At 40.6% G+C, this 26,582-nt stretch overlaps 1 long non-coding RNA gene across 3 annotated transcripts in view; it reads left to right on the top strand.

Moving 5' to 3' along the window:
- Positions 1 to 707: 707 nt before the first annotated feature.
- The window catches only part of LOC150020729 (uncharacterized), a 107,442-nt gene continuing 81,567 nt past the window's right edge, over positions 708 to 26,582 (top strand). For all 3 annotated transcript variants that reach the window (XR_016510441.1, XR_016510439.1, XR_016510438.1), the window contains exons 1-2: positions 708 to 913; positions 23,030 to 23,147. This is a non-coding gene — a long non-coding RNA (uncharacterized LOC150020729). The remainder of the gene's footprint in view (positions 914 to 23,029; positions 23,148 to 26,582) is intronic.

Raw genomic sequence — 26,582 nt, forward strand, 5'->3', positions numbered from 1 at the left:
AGGGACCGAGCCTGGATAGATGCTGATGGGGACACACTGGAAAGTTGGAGGGAAGGACCTGGGTTCGAGGTGAAAGAGTGAGTAGCAGGAGGGGTGAGTCAGCAAGAATAAAAAGCCTGAGACCACGGATCCCAGGCAGCTTTGGCAACTGTATTAATGGGTTAGGGAAGATATCAGCTGTGATACTGTGATTTATAAGAAAAAAACTATATATATATATATATATATATATATATATATATATATATATATATATTCACACATACACACATATTTGGTTATTCAGATGACCAAAATTTATTTCTTGTGTATATATTTGATCTTCATCCTGGTTCCTGACTCATAGCTCCCAAAACTCTTTGAATTTCCTGAGTGATAAGAGCAATGGGAACATCTTTTATTATAAAACCTGGTCTCTTGTCCTAAGTTTCTGAAAAGCTTTAGAGCCATAAATGTGAAGTGGGTATTTTATTATTTATAACAGGCTTCCTTTCATCACCACTGAGATTATGTTAATGAGGTGACAACTGGACTTGTAACTGGCATCTGAAGTCTGCTCTAATAAATGAAACCCAATAAGGGGGGGGTCCTTGGAACCTCCAATCTATAGCCAGTTTGTCAGAAGCATAGGCACAGGTGATAGATAACCTGGTCTTGTGACTGGCCCCTTGAAATGGCTTGGGGTGGTGGTGAGGGCATCTAGTAGGACTGAGCTCAACCTGTGGATTCTGATGTAACCTCCGGGTAGAAAGTGTCAGAATTGAGTTGAACTGAAGGACACCGAGCTGGTGTCAGAGAATTGCTTGGTGCTGCAAGAAACACCCCTGCCCACACAGCACACACAGTGGAGTCAAGGAGCAGAACTTTTTTCATCCATGCATTCTGTTAATCAGTAGTGAAGAAGAGAAGGAAGGTGAAGTGTGTATGTGTGGGGGCAGGGATGGGGTAGGGAATGGATGCCGGGGGGCAATGGGAGTGGGCACAGAACCCCCAGGTGACTCCTTGGCTAGGACAACCATTCAGGGGAATATTGGAAATTCCTAATTTCACATTGCTAATAGTGAGAACATCCTATCCCAATTTACAATTCAAGCTCTAAAGGACTAGGAAATTTATACATCTCTGGTAGAGGAGAAAATTTCCTATTGTGTAGATAGGCATGCTGTCAAGGCGATCTTACCGGTTCCTACCTTTATAGTTTAAAAGTCAGTTAAGCATTCCTGAGTCAAAAGCATTAGAAGTATTTAAGAAGTTTGTCTTTATTAAAAAGCATTCTTGTTACTGCTGAGCATTGTACTGTCACTTTCATGTAAACCTTTTCGCGTATAAATATAAGTGGTGGCTGATTTTGTGATTTGTTGTTGTTGTTGTTGCTTTTTATTTTTTATTTTCTATTTTCCTGGAGCTACTATTGCTAAGCAAGCAAGGAATATAGTGAGCGTCACTAACAGGAGGTTAATTTCTGTTCTATCAGTGACACAGACAAACTTCAGTTTGGCAAGAGATGCTGAGTGGGAGTGTACGTGACAGTTGACACTTTGTAGCAACTTAAGACAACTGAGGAAAGAACATTTAAACATATTCAATATGAATATATTTAAAAAGCATTTAGGCCCTGGCTGGTGTGATCCAGTGAGTTGAGCACCAGCCTGTGAAACGAAGGGTCGCTGGTTTGATTCCCAGTGGGGCCCAGTGTCTGAGTTGTGGGCCAGGTCCACACGTGGGAGCATGCGAGAGGCAACTGATTGATGTATTTCTCCCACATTGATGTTTCCCTCCTTCTCTTTCACTTTCCTTTCCCCTCTATCTAAAAGTAAATAAATAAAATCTTTTTTTTTAAAGCATTTATTTGGCTCCAGTTTGTAGCATTTTAATTTTTGTGTAATTCCAACAGAGATGAAATATACTGTGGCTTGACCAAGTAGAAATGCATTGAGTGCATAGTTGGAGTCTGTTAACATGATAGTAATTTTCTTTTATATTTTTAGTCTTTACCCGAAAACATGCCCACTGACTTTAGAGAGGGGGGTTGGGTAGAGAAACATCAATCAGTTGCGTCTCCTATGTGCCCTGCCTAGGACTGAACCTGCAACCCAGTGATGTGCCCTGAACGGAATCAAACCCATGATCCTTCAGTCCATGGGATGATGCTCCAACCAACAAAGCCACACTGGCCAGGGCAACATGGTAGTAATTTTCCACACTGTGTCCTATAGATGTGTTAGGCCATATCTCTTTTGAGTTGTTTATTTCATTGTTATACATTTTCTACTTGCTTGAATAAGGAAAGAAATGGACTTTCAGTGACTAGTCCCGTATGGCTCTCAACAAACAGCTGCTGGCTTCCCGACACTCCTTTTGTGCAGATGCTCTTTCATGCACTAAAATTGCTCAATGGATGGGAGAAGAATCAAACAGACAAACATTGGCAACTCAAATAGAAACTCAGATGACAACTCAAAATGGTTAATTCGGTTTGGTCGGCAGAATTGCTTAAAATCATCTGCTTAAAGACATGCTTGCAGATTCCAGGAGCCAACTTCTTCCAACACCACTTAAACTCCAATTACTCTCAAGAAGAATGAGAGCCAAGTAAAGACAGTAGAAGGAAGGGCCACAGTTCAAGTCAAAAAACAAACTAAATGGAATGAGCCTCCTGAAAGCTTAGGTCAAATCCTTTTTCACTTCTTTTATTTTTTCCCCTCAGATCCTAAAGGGCTGCTGAACATTTTTAAGTAATGATGCCTAAAATACCAGGAAAAGTAATTATTTTGTCCATAAGCTGTCTTTACTGTGGTATGGAGTATAGTGAGATTGACTACAAACTAGCGTTGAATGTAACCATTGCAGGAGGGATCAGTTTAATAAGGAGGTTTCCAAAGATGGGTATAGAATTGGGCCCATTTAGCAGGCATTCTGATTTTAGTATTGGTTGGTTAGAGTAGAGATAACCTAAAGTGATAGCCAGAATGGATGAACTGTATGGGAACCGAAAGCATAGTGATTTGACTCCGGCTGACACTGAGCTATAGCTTTGAGTGCATGTTCTTATTTAGAAGGTGATCCCAGACAGCACAAGTAGAGAGGTGGGGAAGTGAGACCACTATGGGAGAAATCCAGTAGAAAATATGTTGATGAGCAGATTGACTCTGCAGATAATGGGTGAATCTCAGTGCGAGATCCTGGAAGGTAATGTAGAGTAAGTCTTGCGGTTGTCCCATGTCAAGGGTGAGGAGCTGGGGTGTTTACCTATTGATGGCTGAAAGCTGCTCCTGGGGATATTAACTCTCCAGTATTCTCCATCTTTAGGCATCCAGCACACTCCTACAGCTGGAGAAAGTCTTCAGGCAGTCAGCCAGTCCTTGGTTCGTACCCATGGACGATGTAGGAACAGTAAACGCTGAGTGAATAGGGGCCGCGCACCTACAACATCTGCTGTGTTTTTGGTTATCAACCACATGGAGAAATTAATTAAAGTTATGGATCCTCTCACTAGAAAAAAACAATGAGTACATGTATGTACATGACTTCTCATTTGATTTATGAGGATTTAAAAGTTCTACCTGAAGTGCCAAAAGTCTCTTTCTGTTTTTGGGCATCTATGCTGCTCTATAGAAAAATTTTACCTTGTCTTAGCTTGCTTGCTAGAGAGTGAATATAGGGGCATGGAGTGAGGAAGCCAGGGAATTATCAATCTTGGACAGCCTTCTGGAAGAAAATATTTATGAGATCTAGATGATAGAGCCCAGAGTTATATTAAAACACCATGCTCTTGATGGAGGAATGGATGACATTGTTAGCAGGACTCAGATATGTGAAGAGGGAGGTCCAGGTGTTCTTGTAGCAGGTAGTATAACTAAAACGTGATTGTAAAAATGTTGGGCCAGAGAGAGACCTAGAGACTGAAGAATAGTGTTGCTAGAGATTAAATGTTTGTGTCCCGCCCTGGCTGGTGTGGCTCAGTGGATTGAGTGCCGGCCTGTGAACCAGAAGGGTCGCTGGTTCGGTTCCCAGTCAGAGCACATGTCTGGGTTGTGGGCGAGGTTCCCAGTTGGGGGCACACGAGAGGCGTGTGGTTATGCATTGATGTTTCTCTCCCTCTCTTTCTCCCTCCCTTCCTCTCTCTCTATAAATAAATAAGTAAAATCTTTAAAAATAAATAAGTAAATGTTTGTCTCCCTCCCAAAATCTTTATGTTGGAAGCCTGACCCCCAGTGTAATGGTATTGAAGGTGGGGCCTTTGGGAGATGATTAGGTCATTGGGGTTGAGTCGTCCTGAATAGAATTAGTGCTCTTATGAAAAAGACTGCAGAATACATCTGAAACTAATATAATATTGAATGTCAACTGTAATTGAAAATTTTAAAAAGTAATACGAAAAAAAAAGAAAGAGAGACCCAAGCGAGCTTCCTAGCTCTTTCCACCATGTGAGAAAACAATGAGAAGGGGGCCATCTATGAATGAGAAAGCGGGTCCTCACCAGATACTGAAGGTACCAGTGCCTTGATCTTGGACTTTGCAGTCTCCAGAACTGTTTGTTATTTAAGCCCCCTAGTCTATGCTATTTTTGTTATATATAGCAGCCCAAACAAACTAAGAAGTATCTTTCCAAATTGGGTGAGTTGTAAACCTTGATTTGATTCCAGGAAGGCCATCTAAAATTCCTATAGGAACAACACAATAGTCTATTTTAGTTTACATTTTGTTTGTTTGTTGAGTGTGAGCTCCAACCTTAGTAGCTGTGAAGGATATAAAAATAGATTTTTTCCCCTTATGCCCTGACTGTCAGCCATTTGGAATTCCTCCAGAAGCAATGACTTATGACTTCTAATCCATTAGTGTTGACGGAAAATGAACAGTTAATGAAATTGCCATGATGTCATCATGACCTTGAAACAAGACAACACCACAGAGCCATCAGGCACCATATCTGAGTTTCCATCAACCTGGCTAACACTGTTCCCCCTGCCCTGGAGGTTCCTTAGACACTGCCCCACTCAATTTACAGGTCCACAAACCTGTTTCCAGTGGCTTTTACATACAAATGTCCTATCTTGGCTTATACTGCAGACTTTCCTAAAATCTCTCAAAGGTGCGCAAACCCCAAACAAGCAACATCTGGCCTCATGTGCCTCATACCTTTTGCATAAGGAACAATGACCTCTGCCAGCACTTCTGCCAGCCCTCATCCCAGAGCCAGACAGTTCGGTTCCTGTATGTTCTTGGCACCGTTTGAGCTGCTGTTCCAGCACTGGAGCTCAGACAGTGAGTTCAAGTAAGTCTGTGCAGGCCCTTTAAGAAAACCGCCTGGGATTTCAGAAGCCTTCTGTCTCCCTCAGCTACAATCCCTGCTGGTTTTCATAGCCAGAAGTTATGGGGACTTTCTCTTCCTAGCTCTGGGACCCTGGAATGGGAGGCCTGTTCTGGGGCTGGGACCCCTCTCTCCTCTGTACAACCCAGATACCCCTCCCAATTTTTAACTGTCTCTCATGGATGTGAGATCAGCCTGTTCCGTGTCTCTGCCCGCTCCTTCCAGTCCTGGTGTGGCTTCTTTACATCCTTAGTTATAAGATTTCTTTTCAGCTAGACTTCAGGCAGTTCTGACTGACAGTTGTTCTGTAGTTTAGTTGTAATTTTGATTGGTTGTAGGAGGATGCAAGTACCACATTTAGCAAGTCTGTCTGTTAGATGGTTACTGTATTTAGTTTGTGTTTCTTCCTCTTATGGTCTTCAGTCACCATATGTTATTGTCTAACAAATATGTTACTACATTGTAGAACCTGAGACACAGAGAAGCCAAGAGATCAATTAATTTTATTCATTTTGCAAATGTAAATGCTGAGAGATTCTGGGAGAGAGGGAAAGTAGTAATGTCGTCATATTCAAAGAAAGATAATTTTGCTAAAATTAGCTGACAATTTGGAAAAATACTTTACAGTTATATACCCAAATGGATTAAAGAAAAAAAAATAAAGTAATAAGATAACCAGAAGAATATCAATATGTACGAGGGGGTACCCCAAAACGCTGGAATTTATAAAAAATTGTGTCATTATTCTTACATGTTTAAACTTCAGTCACCTTCAAAGTACTTTCCATTTGATGCAATACACCCATTGAGACATTATTTTTCCACTTGTCGATTTGAACTTTTCAATTTTGATGCCTTATGGTGCTTCTGCCTTTGAGGACTTTTTTTCATCTGGGGAAACAAACAAATGAAAAGGTTGCTCAGGCAAGCTTGGTTGAATAATGGAGGGTGGGCAGGGGGGTCATACCATTTTTGGTCAAAAACTGCTGAACACTCAGCACAATGTGGGCAAGTGCACTCATAAATCTCCCATCATAAAGTGGGCAAACATGTTGAAAGTCTTCAAGAAAAATTCACTGAAGCTGAATGCAGCTTCTTACAATAATGCCAGCTGGCACACTGATACAGATGGGTTTCTAGAACACTCACCTAGCAGGGGAAGTCTGTACTACAAGGGGCCTGCCTGCCAGAAGATAAATCCATTTTTTTGTGTCCCCCCCTTATATATGTGTGTGCATACATATATATAGGTTAGAAAAGACCTTTACTATTTTTGGTACATTTTATTGAAATGTAACATATATATGGGAAAGTGCATAAATCATAAGTGTGCTGGATGAATTTTCACTGAGCAAACACTCCTGTGTAATTACATAAAACCAAGGACAAAAATGTAAGGGATATGATTGATAAGACTGACAACATAATTAATTCAAAACATCCGTATGTCAGAAACAATGTCAAACAAAATTATAGGGGAAAATGACAAATCGGAAAATGTTTTCAAATATATGACAAAAATAATTACCTGAACATTTATTATTTCAAAGTAAAAAGAATCATTAAAAATTTGAATATCCCCAGTTAAAAAAATGGGTAAAGTACACAAGAAGCAATAAAAATATATACACGTTTGGGCAAAAGTAGGTTTACAGTTGTTCATATGGAATAATTAATAAATAATAGTACAAGAATAAGCTGTTTCACATATAACTGTAAACCTACTTTCGCTACACCCTACACATTTACATTTTTCTCTAGTAATTAAAGAAATTGGCAATACTGAAACCGTATAACACTCCATAATGGAAGGTGCTGGAAATAGGCTTTTGTGTTCATTTCTAGTAAAGGCCTAAATGGAGTCTAGTTTGAATGTGGGGTGGGGTGGGGGCCATGGCTGTGTGTAATTTGCAATAGGCATAATAAGCCTGCAACACTTATAGGTGATTTTACCCCAAAATTCTACTTCTAGAAATTTGCTATAAAACACAAGATATCACATAAAATGTCTAAATATTGTAGTTTGGTTAAAAAAAGTATATGTTATGATCTCCAGTCATTTTAAAAAACCTTATATGTAGAAAAATATTGAATAACATGAAAAAATTTGCAATATGTTAAGTGAAGTCATCAAACTATAACACAAAATGTTTGCTAAGACCCCAGTTTGTGAAGCAAATGAGATACATATACATGAGCCAAAAAGATAACGGTAGATCTTACATCAAAATGTGAATTGGTTTAAATCTAGATGACGCAATATGGGTGATATTTTTTCTTTCTGCCCTTCTATATTTTCAAAAATTTCTGTAGTCAATATTCATTTTCTAATTAGAAAAATATAATATGTAATAAAAATAATTGAAAAGTTTTCTATAGTATGATTTCATAAAGTCTATCCTAAGCAGTAAAAAAATTTTTTTACATGTGTTCGCTGCACATTAAAGAAATAAAAACACTGACTCATTTTACCTTCTTTGTCTAAAAGTGTTAAACATTTTATACTTATCGTTAAAGATGCACACATTATGGTTGCCTCTCCAGTGAAATCCAGAATCTTGACACAACATCAACATACAACATCAGGATTAATCAAGAATAACCATGAATGGACTAACATAATCCTCTTGACAAACAAGAGATAAATATACTGTAACACCAACTAGATAAACTGTATTGAATTACTTGTGTATCAAATTACTATGATAACAATGTTTGAAGAGTTCCACTCAATTCCACTAAATTGCAATTTATAAATACTAAGCTTTTATGGATTTATGAATGAGATTATCTGCCAAAATTATGCCCTAGACTAAGGGATTACATGAATATTTTTTATCTCCTATTTTGCAAACGATGTTGCCACACCCTCCTTGTAAGGTTAGAGATGGAAGATCACCTTTGAGCAGATCATTATGCCTTTCCTACGCCAGGAGGGCATAGGCAAGGCCTGGCAGAAGGTATAAAGTGACAATTACTTTAAAACCAGCTCTGGAGCTGAGAAGTTGAGGGAAGCCATTTATGTCAGGAGCCAGGGGTCTTCTGGGAAGAGAGAGACAAATACATCTCTCCTTGCCCCCAACTTTTTTTACCTGAGGCTTCATTTCAGGAAGATTCACAGATTTGGACTAGGGGTGGTCATATTTTGAAATACAGAAAAGTACAAAGAATAAAACCATAACCATAAATATTCCCATCATCTAGAGTAATCACTAAATATATTATCTTATTTGATTCTAGTATATCTTAATTATTGTTTAAAACTAGTCATTATTATAAAATCAGTATGTGCAGATTATAAAGAATTTATTCAGTGCAGTAAAGTGTAAAAATGAAAGTGAAAATATCAAATTCTTTCATTAATAAATAATGTAGTAGTGAATCTTACTCTAGATATTTTTCAGTTGAAGAAAGGAAGAAGGGTGAAAGGAAAACTTTACAAATGGGATAATATAAATCTTATTTCTAAACACAATTTAATTTAAATATAAAATATAAGAAAAGAAACAAGTAAAATTAAAGGATCAAAATCAAAACATAGTTCTTCACTACAGGAGATATTTTCTAAAAGAGTTCTCTTAAGTTAACAAAGAATTTATAAACAATACAATGCAACTGGAGCCATGTTTATCTTTTAATAAAATCTTTGCAGCTTAGCTGGTAGTAATTAACATGCTAAGAAAAGATCTAGGACCTCAGTGCTGTTGCAGTTTCTCCCAATGTTTTTTATTTACCCATTCTTATTATGATTTATACATTATGATAGTTTAACATTTATTTTCCAGCCTGCAGCAAGATTTCCCTAGTAACTTAGTGTCATTTCTCCATTTTCACAGTCAATACTCAGTTTTTTTCATCATGGTTCCAATTTGTTTCCGAATTCTTTGCTTTAACACCTTACTGGGTCTTGCATTGCCTAATGCTTTTAATTTATGAAAATATTTACTTGTTACTTTTATTCTTGAATAATATATGAATAACTGTTCTTGAGTTACACTGTGTATTATTTTTGGGTCCTGCAGTATTTCCCTTTTTGAGGATTGTTTTAATGATCTATTTCTGTGTAACAAATCACTAGAAATCTCTGCCACTTCCAACAAACCTGTGTTATTGTACATGGTTTCTGGGGGTCAGGAATCTGGGAGAGGCTTCGCTGTGAGGTTCTGGCTCAAGTTCTCTCAGGAGCCTATTCAAGTTGTGGGCTAGGGCTGTAGTCATCTCCAGGGTTGATGGTACCTAGAAGATCTGCTTCGAAGGTGGCTTACTCACGTGGCTGTGGTTGAGAGGCTGTTTCTTCCTGGCTGGTGGCAAAAGACTTCGGTACCTCATCACCTTGGGCTTTGCGTCACAGCTGGCTTACCCAAGAACCACTGACCTGAGAGAGTGGGATTGCAACCAGCACAGAAGCTGCAGTGTCTTCTTTTTTTGTTTCTTGCAAAAACCTTATTGTTCCCATTAGGTCCAAAACATGGAGAGGGCTCTAGGGTGATTAAAAGGCTGCCTAGTGGTTGCAGGGAAAGGCTCAGGCAGAATCCAGACACCAGGGCAATGCAGAAGGGCCCCTCAAAGGCCTCTGAGCTCCCAAGGCTCCTCGTTGTGCTTGAGACTGAGCTTTTCCAAGACATCCTCACCCAGCCCAGCCTGGAGGCCCGCCAGCCTGCGGAGGTGAGTCAGCGGGTTGACCAGCTTCTTGATAAGTTTCACCTCCCCATCCAGGAAGTGGTTCTCCAGGAAGTCAGAGAGATGAGGGTCCGTGTAGATCAAACCCAAGGCAGACACGTCGAAAAGGACCTGGTTCAGGTTCTTCTCCATGACCATGGAGGCTCCCATCGTGCCCTGAGTGTCACCCCACTCATCTTGGGAAGACTTCCGTGTGTCCTGAATGAGGGTGCGGTCACTGCGCAGGTTCTGCACCTTCAAGAGGCGCTCAGTGCCTTCACGCTTCTCCTCGGTCAACTCAGGGAAGAGGTGGCCCACGCCCTCCAGAGCCACAGCCTCGGGTTTGAAAAAGAAGCCCAGAGACAGGTAGGTGTAGGAGGCCCTCCGATGCAGGTTGGCCCGGCGGTTGACGGCGGCCTCCATCTTTTGTAATAATTCTGATGCATTTGGGAATTTGACAATAAGGAGTTAAGCTGAAAATCGGTTTGGTCGCAGGCACTGAGGATGGCTGAGGGGGTCCAAACAAAGGTGGCGACCGGAAAAGAAGTTGGAGAGCGGTCCGAGTCTGGAAAAAGAGCTGCGCCTGGGTCTGTTCTGTCCAAGTACTGTTGAAGCAAGAGATAGAGGTGGGGGACCAACAAGGGCCCCCTCCAGTGCCTTTTACACCTAATCTTAGAAGTGACATACCATTGCTGTATTTTTCAGCTACAGTTGACATTCAATATTACTTTGTATCCGTTTCAGGTTTACAGCATAGTGGTTAGACAAAGTGTCCCCCCAATATTTCCATTACTCACCTGGCACCCTACATAGTTATTACAATAATACTGACTATATTCCCTTTGTTGCACTTTATATCCCTGACATCACTTCTGCGGGAATCTACTGGCCGCACAGACCAGCCCTGTTAAAATGAGGGAGGGGACTACACAGGGTGTGAATGCCAGGAGGCAAAGATCACTGAAGGCAGACTTGGAAGCTGGCCACTACCACTCTCTTCCTATGGAGTACTGCCACGCAGAAGTCAGAAGCCAGCCTAAATTCTCCCTCTTGCTAGTAGTTTACCTATACCACCTGATGCCTTGAAAAAAAAACCTTTATTTTTGGAGCTCATTAGTTTGTGAATTGAATGTTGTTATATTTTATATTTGGGGGGTGATGTTTTGTTCTGCAGACTCAGTTTTTGGTTCATATTAGAGATACTGAATTATATCTTTGAATAAAACGTTTCTTGTATTTTTTGCTTCTCTTCTTCGAGAACATAAGTTATATTCATCTTTATCTTGCATGTCTCTTAACCCGTTTCTAGTTACTCCAATCTTTGGCTTTTTCATTCTGCTTTCATTATCATTATCTCCTTTTGTAATGTCGTTTTTACCTGTATTTATCACATCCCTTTACTATTTATCATTAATTCATTAGTTGTGTATTAATATTGTTTTGGTCTTTGTTTTTTCTTTTAGAAGTGCAATATTTCTTCAAGTATTATTCTTTAATTTTATCATTTTATCTGAGTGTTATGATTTACTCACATGTTTTCCTTAAGCTATTTTATAGTGTAAAACAATTGTGAGACATTTTCTTCTGTTCCATTCTTTATAATATTAATATCTCCCAGTATGATTTGGTGAGACTAACAAAAGTGCAAGAATAAAGAAATAATATTAATTAATCACTGTGACTTTCAATTCTCTCAGGTTCTGAGGCACCACAAATAAGTGACTTTTTTCCCCCTCAGCTCTGTGAACATGAAGTGGGAATGCATCATACTTAAGTAGCTATCTGGCCCTACCAGTTCTGAGATGTCAGTAGGAATCCAGAAAACACAACCTGAGAGAGAGTATGTTTAGTCGAAGCGAATAATCATTAATGTATAGCCCTTCTTTGTTTCCTCTCTAAAATTATATAATCATTAATCCATCTTACCACAAACTCCTGGAGATTATCCAAATTCTTTCATTAGAATTTTGCCATACCAAATATTGTTTAAAACAAGTAAACTGTCAGGAAGGAGGGGCTAGAGGGTCGTTTTGATTCCTAAACCTTATACATGCAATTGATTTGTCCTTTGTCCATTCATAATTTTATGGAAATCAAAGTTAGCAAGGTGTGTTCAATCAAAACATTTGAAACAGTTATTGCCACTGACTGCCCCATCAGTAATTTCTAGTATATATTTCCATAATTGTTTTATGTATATAAACCCAAACATATAATTATATTTTAAAACATTCATACATGCACATAAATGAGGACATACTAAAGATACTTTTTTTTTTTGTATTGGAAATCTTTTAATATCAGAACATCGAGATTTAATTCAATTTCTTTTAAAAAATGCCATGATTTAGTGACCCTCTCTCTGCAGATGAATTTCATTTTCTTTCATGCATATATAAACACTGCTGAATAAGCAGCTTTGTTCGTATACCTAAGTGTGCATGCATGACATATATGACAAATTTCCCAGGATGAATTCATGAAGTTCTTTTATTTTTATTTTTATTTATTTATTTTAAGGATTGTATTTCTTAGAGAGGGGAGGGTACAGGGAGGGAAACATCAATCAATTGCCTCTCGCATGCTACTAACTGGGGACCTAGCCTGCAACCCTGGCATGTGCCCTGACCAGGATCTGAACCAGCTACCCTTCAGATCACAGGCCAGCACTCAACACACTGAGCCATACCAGCCAGGGCTGAAATTCTTAATGTGGGTTAGATATGACCCACCAGGCACCATTCTGTAAAAGAGACTTCAATTTACCCGTGTCTTTTGAGCCTGAGTAACTCAAATTTTAGGGGGGAGTTTTCCTTAACGATGCCTAAAAGTTCCTGAAATTTGTGTTTTTTTCTCCTTTTTATCTCAGAAATTTTAGTTGGTACTTAAAAAACAACAACACAAGAACTATTTTTGTACTGGAATTATGTAACTGGTGAACTAGGTATCATTTATTAAATCTCCTGGATATTTGGTTCACCCAGAAGTGAGTCACATCTGGGCCTGTGCAGAAGACTGTCTGCATATAGCACAATGTCTGCCATTCATGGTGTTTAGGCCAGTCTAGGTCCTAAAGTGAGGGGCTGTGATTAAAGACTAAGTTAAAAATGGGCCAAGCTACTTATTGTATGGAATATGAAGAGTGACATCTTCGCCTTGCTTCTCACCAATAATAGCAATGCTAGTACTGTACTGTATAAAAAGGTGCCTGCAGAAGTGCGGGTGGGACCCCTACAGGCCCACGAGGGGCACCGGGAGTCCTCATTCCCCGATTCCGGTCTCTGATCCCCGTTCCCTTGCTGCCCATTCCCCTTGTTTCTACAGGCCCTTGAGTTGGTCTGGGAACTGCCTCTCCCCTCCACCCTCCTTCCCCCCTTTTTCCCTCAATAAACCCATTGCCTGATTCCACAGTGGTCTCCAGGTGATTTCTCAGAGCAGGACTGCCCTGACAGTAAGGACCCCATTTTCTCAAGCTGGCGCCTTCGTACTCAATAACCCTTTCCTTATTCCCAACTCTGAGGTCTTGAATTTTGGCCTTTTGAAGGATTGGGCACATGAACTTTTTTTGAGGGGGGGGCACATGAACTTTTGAACAGGTAACACACTGAGATTTTAATATGGCTTTTCTGTGTCAAAGTAAGAAACATCCTAACCTGTAAGAATTTTTGTGGGTTTGTTTGCACCAAACTGATGACAATTGCCAGGAAGAAAAATCTGAACAGATTGAGAAAATGCTCCAGAAAAATGGCAGTTTTGCATCTGATTTTATACATTACAATAAAAAGAAAAGATGTAAGAGTGTTACATGAAATCCATTGGTGGAATAAGGCAGGTAGGAGAAAGCAAATGGGATAACTTCTGGGATTGGATAAAAAGTAAAATGATAGGTGATACTTCTTTTACATTGGTGGATACAGGATAGGTAACAGTCAACAAGTTCACATGATGACAATGAGGGGCTTTGTGGTCTTTGCTCTGGTGTGTTATTTGTGCTTTAAGAGATCCTGAAAAAGAAAAATGGACATTCCAAAGGTATGTGATCATAGGTGCAAAAAAGACAATAGACAGGCTTGGTTAAGGTAAAGATTGACTTTTGTCAGGGAAGATTCTAGCCTAGGACATGACTGCCTGCCATGACCTGTCTTTAGTTTAAAAGTTTTAATTTCAGACTGTGCTATGTGGTTATTTTAGGTCTCTGAGTTTGTAAGTCCTCCATGCAGGCTTCCCTGGAGCTTGTTGGGTGTAGTATGTGGCCCCTTTTCATCCACATCTGCATCAGAATCACGAAGGAATGCTCAGTCTGACCAGTGCACCTGGCCCTAGAGGGGCCAGGCAGTACCCAGCAGCCATGAGTCCTTGGTGTGCGTTGCCTGAAGCTGGGTGCCGGACAGCAGCCCCATCTCCTGCTGCTTGGAGAAATGAGTCCTAGTCTTGATATCCTGTTTTTGGGTCTGCTCAGCCTCTCATTCTTCCTTTCAAGCTTTGCCCACAGACTCCAGCTGGCTTGATGCCCGTCTGCCAATGTCAGCTCAGTTTCTACCCTACAAGGAATTTACCATTTAGCAACCCAACCCTATTTCCTCCTGCCCAAATACTGACCTAGTAAAGACATGCTAGAGTTCAGTGCTTATCTGTAAATTGAAACAGGTGAATTAGGTAATCTCAAAAGTATTTTACAGCTCTAAAGTTGTTATTCACAGTTTAAGACAAACAAAATAGTGATCCTGTTGTAACAGGCTAGATAAAATTCTCCTCTAGGAATTTTTCTTATACTGGCATTTATCATATTTTGATATAAATACAAATGCTGAAAGTTTTATGTTTGCTTTGAAAGTTCAGCTAATGATCAGCAAAATGTTAGGCAATTTAGGAGAAAAGGTAATCTGTTAGTCCAAAGAATTTCATATCCTGAAAATTAATCCTGAAAAAAACTGAGTATCTCTCAGGGTCTTTTGCATGGACTGTATTGTCTTTTCATAACATGGTTTTGACTTTCACTCTAATACAGCGTTAGTTCAGGTTAAGGCAAGTACCTGGCTATTTGATAGGGCTATATGCATTTCAAAGCTAATCAGTATTAAATAATCAGCTGGTAAAAGAAGAGTAAGAGAGTCATTGTGTGTATTTTATTATTGTGTAAACTCAGGAACACAAACTGAGAGGTTGAGAAAACTCACTCAAATTCTAGCAGATAAAAAAGTGGCCTGATCAAAACTACAACTAAACTATAGAACAAGCAGTATTCAGAGGCATCAGAAATTGAGCTGAATGGAAGTCCTACAACTACCAAGTTAAAGAAGAAACCACATTAGGACTTGTAGGAGGGGCACAGATGTGGATCAGGTTGGTCTTACACTCACGTGTGGTTGATAAAAATCAAGAGGGATATCTCAGGAGCAAGGGGTCCCAGCCTTACAGCAAGCCTCTAGCCCATCATTCCAGTGCCAGGAAGACGAGTCTCCATAACTTCTAGCTGTAAAAGCCAGCAGGGATGAAGGCTATTAAAGACAGAAACTTCTAGAGTCCCGGCAGTTCTTCTTAAAGGGCCCATGCAGAGACTTACTCTGAGTTCCAGTGCAGGGGCAGCAGATTGAAAAGCATCAGAGACATACAGGGAAGAACTGAATTATCCAGCACCAGGGCAAGAGCGGAGGATCAGCTTTTTCCTGGACAGAAATGCTGGCAGAGGCCATTGTTCCTTTTCTGAGCCCTCCCCACATAGAGCCACAGAGCCACAGAACTAGCAGCTGGGCACCATTTCTGAGACTCCATCAACCTGGCTCACACTGTTTGCTCCACCCTGGTGATTTCCTCAGGCCCTGCTCCACCCAAATTTTGGGCCCACCCAAGCTGTTTCCAGTGGCTTTTCTATTTGAATGGCTTGCCTTGGCCCATGCTTCAGATTTTCCTAAATTCTCTGAAACAAGCAGCATCTGGCTTGAGTGAGTCCTGTACCTCTCGCTAAGTTTCCCAGTTCAAAACACTGGTTATAAGGATGCTCAAGGAACTTAGTGAGAACCTCACAGCATTAAAAAAATCCAGTCAGAAACAAAGGATACACTAATTGAAATAAATAATTTATAAGGAATCAACAGTAGTGTGGATAAGGTGAGAATCAAATCAGAGATTTGAAATATAAGAAAGTAAAAATCAACCAATAAGAACAGCAAAAAGAAAAAAAAGAATCTGAAAAAATGAGGATAGTGTAAGCAGCCTCTGGGGCAACCTCAAATGGTTCAACATTTGCATCATAGGGCTGCCAGAAGGAGAAGAGAAAGAGCAAGAAATTGGAAACCTATTTGACAAAATAATGAAAGAAAATGTCTCTAATTTGATGAAGAAAATAGACATGCAAGTCCAGGAAGCACAGAGAGTCCCAAACAAGATGAATCCAAAAAAGCCCACTCCAAGACAAATCATAATTAAAACGCCAAAGGTAAAGATAAAGAGAGAATCTTAAAAGCAACAAGAGAAAAGAAGATAGTTACAAGGGAATTCCTATACTATCATCTGATTTCTCAAAAGAAACTTTGCAGGCTAGAAGGTGATTGGTGAGAAATATTCAAAGTCATGAAAAGTAGGAGCCTACAACCAAGATTGCTCTACCCAGCAAAGCTATCATTTAGAATCGAAGGGCAGATAAAGAGTTTCCCAGACAAAGAACTAAAGAAGTTCATCATCACCAATCCATTATTATATGAGATGTTAAAGGGACTTATTTAAGAAAAAAAAGATGAAAGCTATGAATCATATAATGGCAAAAAATACATATCTATCAACAATTGAATCTAAAAAAGCAAACCACGCATACAAGAATAACAGAGACAGGACTTCCGGCCAAGATGGAGGCTTAGACGGACACGCTAGGTCTCCCTCTACAACTAGAGAGGAATACAACTACTTCAAAACAAAGGATAACTAGAAATTCCAGAAAATAAAACTACACGGAAGTCCAACATATGAAGTTATAAACCAACGGTGCCATTTGGGCAGGTAAGAGTTAAAGAGGGCAGTGCTGTTTGCGGTCCCACCCGGAGCGGCGGGCAGCGAGGAATCCCGGCTGCGCAAGCCCCTGGCGGTGCGCGACCCCGGCGAGGAATCCCGGCGGCCAAGCCCCTGGCGGTGCGCGACTCCGGCGCTGGGGAGAGCGGCCGCCGCATCGCCTTGAACAGTGAGGCCCAGGGGGACGGGAGGACGGATCCCGGTCTCCTAGCTGAATAACTGTGTGAATCCATCTTGGACGCCCGCCCCCAAAGAAAGCACCACAGGGCTGCGGAATAGGTCGCGGACAGGCAGGCGCCGGTCGCTGATTTGTGACGCCAAACGGCGCCCGCCGGTCGCTGGGTCATTACGAGTACACAGGCACTGCCCCCGACAGCCGGCCCAAGAAAACAAAACGCATCTGTCAAAATGAGGCAGACAACTATAGAAATACCGGTGACACAACTCACCAGACAGCAGATAGAGAACCTGACAGATGAACAGATAAGAAACCTGTCAGAGGCTCAGTTCTGGGCCATTGTTATCAGGTGGCTTACAGAATTCACAAAAGAGCAGGAAAAAGATAAGAAAGAAGCGAAAAAATTTCATAACGAAAGGAACAAAACCGCATACGAGATAGAAGGTGAGAAAAAATCCAGAGTCCATTTCAACAAACTGGAATATGGAGAAGGAACAAGCAGTCAACCAATGCAGCGAGAGGAAATGGGAAGCAACAATGAGAGGATCAGAAACCTCTGGGACAGCTATAAAAGGCCCAACATAAGAATCATTGGTTTGCCAGAGAATGAGGAAGATGAACTAGAACTTGAAAAATTGAGTGAAAATATAATAAAGGAGAACTTCCCAGACTTGGGGAAGGGAATAGACTTGCAGGTCCAGGAAGCAAGGAGAGTTCCCAAGAGACTGGACCCAGGGAGAACCACTCCAAGACACATTATAATCAAAATGTCAAAAATTAAAGATAAAGAGAGAATCTTAAAAGCAGCAAGAGAGAAGAAAAGAATTATGTACAAAGGGGTCCCAATTAGACTATCAGCTGACTTCTCAAGGGAGACCCTACAGACAAGAAGGGACTGGCAAGAAATATTCAAAGTAATGAAAATCCAAAACCTACAACCACGAATACTCTATCCAGCGAAATTGTCATTCAGAATAGAAGGACAGAGAAAGTGTTTCCAGGACAAAATAAAACTGAAAGAGTTCATTAGATCCAAACCACTGTTATATGAGATGTTAAAGGGACTGGTTTAAAAAAACAAGCTAGGGAGATGAAACAAAGGCAAACTAAATAGGCAACGAGAGTGGAAAAGGAACTGTGGGTACGGGAAGCATATTGGGGGGAGGTCAACAGGGAGGGGGAATGGGGAAAGGGAGGGAGATGATATAGGAATTGGGGATCAAGGTAGGAGGGAATGGAATAGACGGAGAGAGGTTGGGAGGAACTGTATGCACAACTAATGGACATAATCTAAAAGGGGGGGACAACTGGAGGGAGGGGGGCCACTGGGTGGAGGGGAGCAGAGGGAAGGGAAATTGGCACAAATGTAATATTTTAATCAATAAAACACATTAAATCTGAAAAAAAAAAAAAAGAATAACAGAGACAGAATGATAAATGATAGATACAGAGAGCGTTTTGATGGTTGTCAGACGGGAGTGGGTATGGGGGGAACAGGTGAAGGGGTGAGGGGATTAAGAAGTATAAATAGGTAGTTACAGAATAGCTATGGGGATATAACGTACTGTATAGGCAATGGAGTAGCCAAAAATCTTATACGCATGACCCATGGACATGAACAACAGTGTGGGAATGCCTGAGGGAGTGGGGGAGTTGCTGGGGTGTTTAGGGGGGCAAAGGGAGAAAAATTGGGACAACTGTAATAGCATAATCAATAACATATAATTAAAAAATGACATTTTTAAAAAAGGAGACTTTTTAGATCATTTCTATATTTGGTATATCATAGAATTTCATGAGCCAGGCTGGTCTGGGGAAGTTCTCTTAAGGGATAGATAGGATTTGGATAGGCTATAAACGCCCCGATCAGTAGTGGCCTGATTTGGCATAACTTAGTGTGTGACACATGGCTTAATATATATTAGGTCCTCAGTTTAAAAAAAAAGTAATTAATATATACACACATATAATTTAAATAAATACGGAGTGTATAAATTGATAGCCAGAGAAGAGTGGGGAAGAATTCCAGGCACATGGTAGAGTTTGAGGGAAACATCAGAGGTGATGGAGTTCAAGACCTGCTGGGAAGTCAGAGCCAAAGTCTGTTTGCAAGGGGCAATAGGATCAGCAGGAAGGTAGGTTAGGGCAAAATTTTCTATAACTGAAATAATACGTTTCAGATTGTATGAAACAGGAGGAATGCATAATACTATGCTAAGGAAACAACTCTGAGCATATTTACTTCTATGTCTCAGAATTTACATAGAGTAAGTTGGAATTCCTCAACCAGGCTTCCATTCTTAAGGATTTAAAGTCTTGCCTTAATCTCCTTGTTTTCCCATTCCTTGGACATCCCCACGTGGTCACTACACACACTTGCAAATCCCCCAGTTGGGGTAAATCTTTTCATATCCTCAAAGTTCTCCATTTAATCCTGGGCGGTAGCCCTTGTTAGTTTGCCTTTTGAGAAGACAGTGGGTTTCAGGCACCAGATTGTAGTGTACAGAGAACACAGAGAATGTCTTGTTCATTTTTGTATCACCTTCTCTCAGCATTCGGCACAGACTAGTAATTGAATAAAGGTTATTTGAAATAGGGATTTCTTTTATAAACTAGTGAAAATGCTGAATGCCGTTTCCTCTTACAGGCTGACATTAATACACATCACAAGTCAGCCAAACATAAAAAGCTGCTTAATGGATGGTAGAAGTCACCGTCGTATAAATTTCTTTGCTTGAAGAATTATTTCTGTCGGAATCACAAGGTGTTTTTGATCCAACAACATTAAGTAGTTATGTCAAGTCTTAGAAATATTTGACGGGGTGAAAAAGAATTATGACAAAGGTCAGTTACTACTAGGAAAAAAGTTTTCTGACTGAAAGAACATTTTTACAAAGAGTAATAAATAAACCTCTCACAATTAGACTTTATGACCTTCCTGGCTTGGTTATATAAAAGACAGGCAATTTTTCTGTTGTCATTGCTTGATTAAAAAAAAAGAAGAAGACAGAATGGTCATGATAATCAAACTTGACCTTTTGTTGTTTATGAAGGTCATGTTGTCAGCTGTGTTGGGTGTAGGGCTGGACTTTACTCCATTGGATGATAAGAGTTATCAACATTTTAGAAGACAGAAACTGTATATGAAAACCCACAGTTTTATTGCCTAGTTCATAACTGGTTTTGAATCTGTGCTTCTTTTGTGCTTACATTGGTTACCAGGGTAGTTGACTACATTTAAAAAATTTTTAAAAACCTCCTTTGGTAAATATACAACTTCTGGGATATACTTCTCCCCGCTCCAGCTCACTCCAGAGAAAACAATGGAGTAGGGGCACATGGCAGCCCTATGCACCATAGAAAGTACTCCATAATGATTCTTGAATGAAGGAATTAAAAGGTTCATCACAAAACGCTAAGGCAGAAGACAGTTTGACTGAAGCCACTTTTGAAATTAGGGTCATTATTATCATAATAGTCTAAACAGAGTGACCCATAAATAAATGTGACGGTGCCACATGAGCCATACCGGACACTTAAGAAAATGTGCTCCCCAGTAAGATCAGTTAAAAAAAGAATAATTCCACATAAAATCACTTGCAGATGTTTCCTGATGGAAAGACCAGGGAGATCAATATGAAATGTAGGGACTTATTTCTTTAAAAAAGTTTTTTAATTGTATTTTTTCCATTATCATTTAGCCCCCTTATACAGCCCCTCCCCTCCGCAATCCACATAGGGACCTATTCCTGAATATCAATGCTCTCATTTTTCCTATGCTGCCCCCCATCCACTTTCCCATCCTTGGGGCACGAGAGCTGGCCTTTAGTTTTGTAATAGACACTTACACAGACATGAGCAGAGCAAGGACGACAGGCGAGGTACAGAAGGTCACACAGAGAGGAAAGCCCTTGGTGCCTAGCAATGGGCACAACTGGGAAAGAAAGGACCTTGCCCCAGAGGGACCTTTCCTCCCCTAGCATATCACTGGTCTTGAGGTGGAGACTGCTAACATTTTCTCTGTAGAGATAACACCTAGGCCTCAGTTGTATTTCAGCTCCAGGCCTGGAAAAGCAGTAAAACCAAATGGGTGTTGCCGGGACCAGCTGCACTTGAAACAGAACCCACAGGCTATTCAGTTATGAGGGGCCCGACTGCCCATCACCAAAAAGCATAACTCTTAATACCAGAGTTTGGTGAAAAGAAAAGGAATTGTTTATTTAAAGGTTATACAGATTTAGATTAATGGTGGATTTCTGCCGTTAAGTCTTACTTTCTTTAGAACATCCACAAACACATAGTTCTGCCTCCCCCTGCCAAACCAGGCTAGTTTTAGAACAGAAAAGTCAGAGATACCGTTTCCCTTACTTCCCAGACACAGGTCAGCATTACTGGCAGCTTCTAATTATTCGTGACTGATTGGGGGGCGGGGGGGTTGCCTGTGATGTGGTGTTCTCCAGTTCTTAATTCAGAATCACAAGGAGGTCCCAGCCTCCTTGTAAACCGCATGGAGTTCTTTCCCTTTCAAAGCCGCATGGCTCTCTCCCTGCAAATGGCTGCCGCCTTATTTTTAAATCCCTGACTGTGCCCTGTGACGCAGGCCTTGTAAGCTCTTCGTCACCATTCTATGGTCAGAGCCCCTCTCATCTCCTTGGGGACCCCTGCTCTGTAACACACTAACTAATGACCCTGCCCTGGTGCTGACCGATGAGGAGAGACCATGACCCTGAAAGAACACATCTGAAGAGCTGATGAGTATTCTATTAATACTCTCCCCTGTGACCGCCCCTGAGATTCCTGTTGGCAAGAGAGGGGATAAAACCTTCAGGACAAAGGACCCAAAGCATCCCCCCCACTCCCCAGCACTCCAGCACTCCTGTGCTTTCTTCTCCCCCCTCAGGCACACGTCTCCTCGACTCTAAGGGACTCCATGAAACTTGCAACCAGGGGAGTAGTGGACAGTGGCAGCTCACCCCTGGTTAACCCCCCGAACCTGGCCTCGGGGACCCCTATGCTGTGACTTCTTAGTGAGCCAAAGCAGCCCAGGCTAGGCTCATTTCCCCACCGAGTCCCTTTCTTGTTCCTCCTTCTATGCTAAGCCCTTCCCTGTTTCACTGTCTGCAGCTTTAATAAATGTCCCAACTGAGTCTGCTTTTGCTGTGGCCAGTGAATTCTTGCTTGCTTTACTGCACGTTGCCTCTGGACTGAAATCTTTCCTTCAAGAAGACAAGCACCGAGGTCTCATGATCTCGCTGGTAACAGTTTTAGTGAGTGAGAGTGTTGAGGAGTCATATTAGCTATTTTTAATACACAGACATGTGAGAGAACTGTTTGATGGAGGATTTGCTTGCCAGCAGTTGGATTTGAGGAGGTCCAGGCTTTGAGCCAGATTCTCGAGTGAGGCAGAAATGGGTATGAGACAGAAATGCTCGTAGGCTTTTCAGATGAGAAGAAAGAGAATGCAGATGCAAAACTAGGCTTTAATTTGGAGTAGGTGTGGATTTAGGAAGATCTAAAAGATGTAGAATTAATAGGAAGGTTAATTATGGACCTCTTGAAGTGCGAGAATGATGGCAGATTATGGAATATGCTTAGCTCCTAATCATTATGGATTTAATACCTACGTTCTAAAAGTGGTAGCTAAAAATAAATAATGGTACATTTTTAAATAGTAGCTTTCTTTCCTTGCTTGCATTTGTAACCTTATTTCATGAACATGAATCTAATTTTAAAAGTAAAGGAACTTATTGCTAAGCAACAAGGCAGAAAGACTGTATTAATTTTTCAATTTACGAGTAGAGAATAGAGACTGGAGAGTTATTATTATTTCTCTGCTTATTTATGGTATTTATTTATATATTTGGCTCCTTGTTCCACAGATCATTTAGGCAGAAATGACAAGCAACTAAGACAATACCACACCAGAGCCACATGCAGCCATTTGGCATCCCTAGAACCCAGATGGAAACGGAGAATAAACCCCAAGCGTCTATGCATGTAAGTGATGGTTACAAAACTCCTGAATTAAGTCATTCAGTACTTTTCAGCCATGACAAAACTACTCTGGCTTGTCACTCATTATTTGTTTATTTCAGTTTTAGACATGATTATAATAATCTGGGTTATCTGGTTTATCTAGTCCGCAGGAGATCAGAGCTACACATTTTCTTGGCATTACAGTTATAAAAAGGGTTTTCACATTTATTATTAGCTGCTCGAGGCAGACACAGCAATAATGTCAAGAAGTGGCCGTTGACTGCCTGACAGCCTCAAGAAGACAGACGACTTCTAAATAGTAGCTATGTAAACCACAAGAATACACTAGTCTACAGCTATGATTAGGGGGAAAGAGAGAGGCATGCATCACTCTTCCCAAGAGACTCTGATCTCAAATGAATGTAGAGGTCATCCAATCCAGCCTCCCAGTCAGCACCTCTATGGTTTTCCTCTAAGGCAGTCAGGCAGCCTCTGCTTGTGTGCTGCCAGTGATGTGCCTCTATCTAGTCTGCAGGGAATCTGTTGTACATGATTAGTTTTATGAGTCAACTTGGCAGGGTGATGGTTCTCAGATATGTGGTCAAACATTAGTCTGGATGTTTCTGTCAGGGTGTTTTAGAATGAATCAACATTCAAATCAGTGAACTTTGAGTAAAGCAGATTGTGCTCTGTAACATGGATGGGCCTTGTCTAATCAGTTGAAGGCCTGAATAAGAAAATACCCCTGACCTACCCTAAACAAGAGAGAATTCTAAAGCAGGTAGCTTCCAGACTTGAACTGCAGCCAGCCTCATCTCTCTCTGAGTCTCTAGCATGTTAGCCCTGCCTGCAGATTTTGGACTTGCCTGTCTCAGAACCATGTAAACCAATTACTTAAAATATCTGTCTATCTATCTAGCTATATCATTTTTTATTGGTTTTATTTCTCTGGATAATCTTGAATACAAAATCTCTATTAAAATTATAATATAACACATTACATAACACTGGTTGTGTCATTGCTTTGTTAAAAACTTTTTATGGAAAATTTTCTTTGTAACATTATTTGTAATAGCAATGAGTTGGAATTAACCTAAATATTCATCAATAGTGAATTAAATAAATGGATTGGAATGATAGGCTATAATCCACACAGTAGAATACTATAACTCTATAAAAAATGATTGAGATAGTGCTACATCTATGTGTGATGATGTAAAAAGATGTTCAAGATATATTCTTACTTGAACAACTGAAATTGCAATGAAGTGCACAAAATATATATAATCCCCTTTATGTGGAAGTAGTTATATACGGTATAGTCTTGGAGGAAAATAGTATTAAAGACATCTTTCTCTGCTAACACTGAGGGTTTCTTATGTGCATGTACTGTTTAAAGAGTTTTACAGCCCTGGGTGGTGTGGCTTAGTGGATTGAGTACTGGCCTGTGAACCAAAAGGTCACTGGTTCGATTCCCGGTCAGGGCACATGCCTGAGTTGCGGGCCAGGTTGCCAGTTGGGGGTGTGTGGTAGTCAACAAATTGATGTACCTCTCACACAACAAGGTTTCTCTCCCTCCCTTTCTCCCTCCTTTCCTCTCTCTAGAAATAAATAAATTTTAAAAAATTGTAAACAATTAATAAAGAGCTTTACATGTATTAATTCATTTCATTCAATTCAACAAATATTTATTACAAGCTGTGTTAGTCATTGGCATTCAACAGTGAATGAGATCAGTGGTTCTCAAACAGGGGCAATTTTGCTCCCCAGGGGACATTTGGCCGCTCATGGCAACATTTTTGTTGTCACTGGAATGTGTGTTTAGGGGGGTTGCTACTGGTGTCTAGTGGGTAGGTGCCAGGGATACTGCTACACTTCCTACGAAGGCTTGCACAGCTCCCAAAACAAAGAATCATTCAGCCTAAAAGGTCAATAGTGCAGGGCTGAGAAACCCTGAATCAGACAAAGTTCTTGCGTCCTTGTAGTTGGCAATCATTTATGTAATCCTCATAACACCTCTACAATGAATGCACATCATTATCTATTACAGATAGGAACCTAAGCCACAAAAATGTTGAGTAAAGATAAAACCAAGCTGCTCTCGGATACCTCTGGGAACTGAGGTTGGTGGTAAACTTTCACTTTGTATAGAATGTATTTTGATATCTTTGAATTTTTATAACAAACCTGTTTTAGTTTTATTATTGTTTTTCTAATTAAAATCTGACTTAAAAAAGTAAAAAAAAGAATGCTTTGTCAGTCCCAATTGCCTTTTAAAACAACCCAATATCCTTGACTTTCCAGGTCCTCTCCTGTCTAGTTCTATCTACTATTCCAACTCTCTTTTCTGTCGCGGACCTCCGACCAGCAGGGTCCACGGCGTGGTGGATGAAATGAATAAATGCACACGGACTGCAAGAATCCTGTGGAGAAGAGGGGACAAAATTGGCCACTGTCTAAAGGAGAAAGCGTAGTTTGCCCTGTCTCAACAGGCTTTTATTAACTCTTTAGGTGGATTATATCCAAGAAAGTTATGAATTATTGTGCCAATCATTGCCTTATATGATTATTACTTTTATATAACAGAGAAAAGAATGTCACACGTGCATGGATGATAAGGATAGCTTGTCTAGCCACAACCTGTTCTTGAAAATCAGCTCAGAATAAGCCCTCAGAAACTGCTGCAAGGTTACACGCTGAACATCTGTTGTTCTCAGCCCAGGATGAGGGGGTCCTTTAGCAGAAAGCTAGCTTTTTAGCTCTTACAGAAATGCAGGCCTGGTTCCCCGCAGGAAAACCGGTGTGTGGAGTGGGTCCTGCGTGCCACCACACTCCCAGTGGTTTTCCAGTCTCTGGGGCTGAGCTACATTTGTCACCACCAAGCACCCCGGCTTCCCTACTTTTCCTCCCCTTCGTGTACTCCAGCTGCACTAGGTTAAGGCCTCTTTGGGGATGCCTGTCCTTTGGTTTGCTCACCTTTCTATTACCTGCGACACCAAGTAGGGTCTTGTACCTAAATTGTGAACCAAAGTAAATTACAAAGATGAGTTCCTTTTATATTGAACCCAAATCTGCTTCCCTATATAATTTAACCTGCTGGTCATGCGTCTCTGCTCTAGGTATTTACAGATGCGTATCTAAATATTATCTTCTTTAAGTTTTCTTTTTGCACGTGAAGCCTCTAATTCTTTCAGTCATTTCCCAGACTGGATCTTATTTTACGACCGTTCTACCCCTCTAGCTGCCCTCCTCTGCTAGAATGCTCTTCTCTGTTTGACAGCGGGGCATACCGTGTGGTGTATCAGAGTTCAGGGGTAAAATAACTATTTAGAAAGCAAACAGTCTCTTACTCCGGATTTTTTCCTGAACTATGTACAAGTCTGTAGGCTTTCATTGCGTTCACTTCTTTGGAAGTTGGGTCACACACCATTGAATTACAGCTCACCATGACAGGTA

This window comes from Furipterus horrens, unplaced genomic scaffold (genome assembly GCF_987537825.1).
Source record: "Furipterus horrens unplaced genomic scaffold, mFurHor1.1.pri manual_scaffold_1, whole genome shotgun sequence".
Taxonomy (NCBI): Eukaryota; Metazoa; Chordata; class Mammalia; order Chiroptera; family Furipteridae; genus Furipterus; species Furipterus horrens.